This window comes from Notothenia coriiceps, unplaced genomic scaffold (assembly GCF_000735185.1).
Source record: "Notothenia coriiceps isolate Sejong01 unplaced genomic scaffold, NC01 NC01_scaffold00037939, whole genome shotgun sequence".
NCBI classification, from domain to species: Eukaryota; Metazoa; Chordata; class Actinopteri; order Perciformes; family Nototheniidae; genus Notothenia; species Notothenia coriiceps.
Genome location: NW_011370640.1, coordinates 236,151 through 240,298, shown reverse-complemented (window position 1 = coordinate 240,298; position 4,148 = coordinate 236,151). Strand labels below are relative to the sequence as shown.

General features: G+C 41.2%; 1 protein-coding gene across 1 annotated transcript in view; it reads right to left on the bottom strand.

Annotated features, from left to right (window-relative positions):
- Nucleotides 1-4,148, bottom strand: part of LOC104967911 (gephyrin-like) — a 72,837-nt gene that overhangs the window by 40,820 nt on the left and 27,869 nt on the right. The gene's annotated exons all lie outside the window — the stretch shown is intronic.

The window sequence follows — 4,148 nt, the reverse complement described above, 5'->3', positions numbered from 1 at the left end:
CAAATGTAACATTTGTGATATTGGGCTATATAAATAAACATTGATTGATTGATTGATTGATTAATTGATTGATTAATTGATTGATTGAAGTTAGTTCAAAAGTTTGCAGTTCCAATATTCTGCTGCTTTTCCAAGCCTTTTTACTTTATTTTCTTCTCTCATCACACATTCAAGGTCCCAGTGTTCATATATAATTTCAATCTAAATTCTTCACTTTCTTCTTACACATTACATTTCAGCATAGCAGTTTAGCGTCAGATTTTCAGCATAAAGCATTCCCACTAGCAATTTCTTCAGGAATTGCATTCTCTAGTTGCAACTGGTTTTCTCTCGTGTTGACAAAGTGTTGGTAGCATATGTTTGAACTTTGGAAAGAGCCAGACTAGCTGTGTCTGTCTGCTTATACACTTTAAGCTAGGCTAGGCTAAATAGGCTTCTAGCTACAGCTCTGTACTTCATGAACAATCATGAGTAGGCCTATGCAAATATTTCCCGGACATAGATAGGTCTATTTGTTGTCGTACTGAATGATCAAGCAGCCCATTTAACAGTGCAAACGTTTCCTGTAATAAAAGTAATTATCTATCACATAGTCTGAACGCTTTTGTCCTACCGTATCTCTTAGCTTGTTAGCATGCTCAATTGAAATGTACATTCTTGTCAACTTTCAATTGTAAACAGTGGAGCAGACAGACAGCTGGAGCAGAGGGAAACTGGAAATACAACTAAAAGACAAAGATAAGTGGAGGATCAAATCCAAGCTGACAGTTAAATGATAGATAGGGTTGATGAGGAGGCAAAGTGACGAGGAATAGAAGAAGCATTTTCCCTCCGTAGTAACTGTGAATCTTACAACCTCTCACACTGTTATCCCAGAACGATCTTGACAGTGTTGACATTTTACAGCTTGTTTTAGCCCAGAATATGTGCGTCTCCTCTGCTCCAGAGACACATGCCTACCGTCCACACAGCATGTCGGGGTTCAGAGGGCAACAGGTAGGAATGCTGCACCATGGGAGCCAAACATAATGAAGTCATCACACTATGTCCTCAGAGCCGCTGAGTTATGAGGTCTCTGATGCTCACTGGCTGTAAAATAACGGGGTCATCGCTGCTGCCATCTTGCTTATTTAGATAGCATTCGTTGTCAGGTTCAATAATGTCCTGTTGCGTGTTTTTGATGAGTTGTTTCTTATCAGTTTCATGTTTGTTATCCTTTCCTTATGGGGTCATCCCTACGTCCCCTATGTTCCGGACATGAACTAACACTGTAAATGATTGGGAGAGGGCTATCTTTGCAGTATGAATTGCCACAAGGGGGGATTGAATGCAGTTTGAATGGTAAAAATGAATGATATCTATGTCTAAAGTCAAGAAAAACTGACATGAACAGAAATCTGAGTGCAAAGGGTTCAATGACTATAACAGCACAAGGATTTCAGCTGTAGGTGGGTGATTTTAACATATTGACCCAGAGGAGAAACCTAAGGGAAAACAGCTTTATCCTAATGTCTTGGATTAAAAGGATTTTGAGCTGGGGTAAACCAACAGCCAAATATTGGGTCAAAAGTAATGATTTCAAATGGTTTTGTGGACATATTTGCTGTACAAAGTCATTTCCCACGTCATCTTCATTGAGTTTTGTCAATTTGAACATGCAAATTATTCTCCTTGACCAATAGCTATCAACAGTGATGCAAATTAGTCGCTTTTCGGCGCCTCCCGCTTTTTTAACGCTGATTTGGGTGACTTGTGTAATTCGTGGAGAACCGAAGAGTTTTCGTTTGGGGGGGGCGTCAGTCCGTCCGTCCGACTGACGACGGACAACTTCTTACTTCAAAAAAGAAGAAGAAATCTAGATCGCAAAATAAATTAAACAAGCGAGTGCCTGTTTTCCTGGCCAGGAGGACAGGTTCATTGAACACAACACGAGGGTAGGACCGTGTCTTTCACCATAGGTCTTCAACGTAGGTTATGTCCGTCCTGAAGGAGTAACGGGAAGATCATCGGAACGCCGCTCCAGCTCTTCAAATATTGCAGTACCCATAAGGAGCGTTTACACATGCCGCAGTGTGGTGCGAGGTCTGTCTTTAGTTGTAAGCACAGTGGCGGATCTGGTTGTTATTAGCATCCTGGTTAGCTAGCTATGCTACGAACTTTAAAGAGCTTTTCTACAACCAGGTGGAAGAGAGCGCGTCTCCTGAGAGGCTCAAATAACCTCAGCTCAGTGAGGTTAGAGGCACAACCTTGATTCATGATCATTATAGTTATTAACTGAGACATTAGAGACTTCCCAATATATTAACAGGTATAACGATACTATACTATATGCAACAGGTAACAAAAAAAAGTTGTTAAAAATAACAAGAACTAGGAGTTTGAAAGGGGAGTGATTTGTAAAATATCCAGAAAGAAAAATCTGTCAGATTGTCAGATGGTATATTACTCTGTTTTTTTCTGCTTCGATAGTTCTTCTCTTTTCCACCATACCTGTGTTTGCCGTTCACTGTATCAAGAAAGTAACCTTTTTTTTTTACTTTAAGGGCAAATAAAGTATCAGAAAGGGGGGTGGTGCCGTAAATGAGTCCTAAAAACCTGAGATTATCAACCAGTTTACCACTTCATGTCTCCTTATTTGATTTCAACCGTTTTTTGAATGAGTGTGGTAAAACCTCAAATAAAACATAAGGAAATCAAATGCTGAGTAAATAGCGAGCACTATGAAGCGCAAATGATTATGCATTCAAAAAAAAAACAGCCGTAGCTAACAAGAGATACAAACATCCTCAATGCCAAACATTATCCGCCTGTTAGCTTGCATGAAGGTTGTGCGATGCATGCTGTAAACATGATTTTTAACGATGTACCGCTACAAATGCAAGGCTTCTCATAAACATACCAAATAACCAAATCAGTTCCACATGTCTAGTGTTATGGTTCAGAGTCGCGTCGTCTTCTCCGTTTGCTTTGTAGTGACGTAGCCCTGACTCAGCGGCCTCTGATGCTCAGCATTCCAAATGTGGAAGGCCTCATTAATTTATCCCACTTAAGGTGATTCCAAGTTAGCCTTGTTTTCTAATTCAGCCAGGGCAGGGGCAATTATGATTAGGGTTATGGCAGCATCGGGCTTTTTTAGCCAGTACAGGTAGTGACAGAATCTATCCCACGTGTCTTAAACTGTGAACGAGTCATTAGTATAAATAGATGACAGACAGAGTCAAGTGCTCCACCACTCGTGCTTCACTTCTAAATACTCCTTCGTAACTCAAACGTGTGGCACAGTCAATCAATTTAATAGATTACTGTCAGCTCAAATAAAGTGTCATACAACCTGTCAAGTTAAACGTGGCTCATTGAGTCTGTCGATAAGAGGTGAAGATTGACGGAGGAACCCTGCAGACTCCGACATGGGAGAAAACACACAAAAAAGAAGTTTTGAAAAGAATAGAAAGCCGAGTTTGCTCTCACTCAGTGTCATAGCAACCAATCCTCTTCCGATGTTAACCTCAGTTTCTGTGGTCATCTGCCACCAATCCACCTCGCTGGACCTGCTCTCACCTTTCAGCCACCCGTAGCATGCGACTGTCTAGACCCAAAATAGGTGTTGAGCGCAACGGGTTCGAGTGAATGGTGGTGTGTGTGCCTTTGCCAAATGATTCACTCTGAATTATTGTACCACCTGGAGACCGGGTGGTGAAAGGCTCTGGCCTGATGTGTGTCTCTGGGCCCTGCAGCCACTGTATGTATCCAGGGAAGAGCTATAGAATTCAATCCACTGTCACATTTTATTTTCTGACGATTGTATGGACGAAAACAACAAGGTATCTGAAATCAGCGTAGTACAATGGAGTCAGAAATACAACATGTTGGTGATAACTGCAATGCACTGACTCTCAACCTTCTATAAACATTGACCAAAACCCACCTTCTCATGCGTTTGCACCCCGGGCCGTTGTTTTGTATATCCGCTGAAGTATACGCTGTGACAGAATAATAACTTCTTCATTTCGAGGGAAGGGTCTGGTGGGGTCAGAGGCCTAGGTATAAATGCTTCACGGCCCACTGAGAGGATATATAGATTTCCAGTTGCATGACATTCAATGCGTAACTTCGTAAAACGTAATGGAACTTTAAAGCAAAAGTATTAA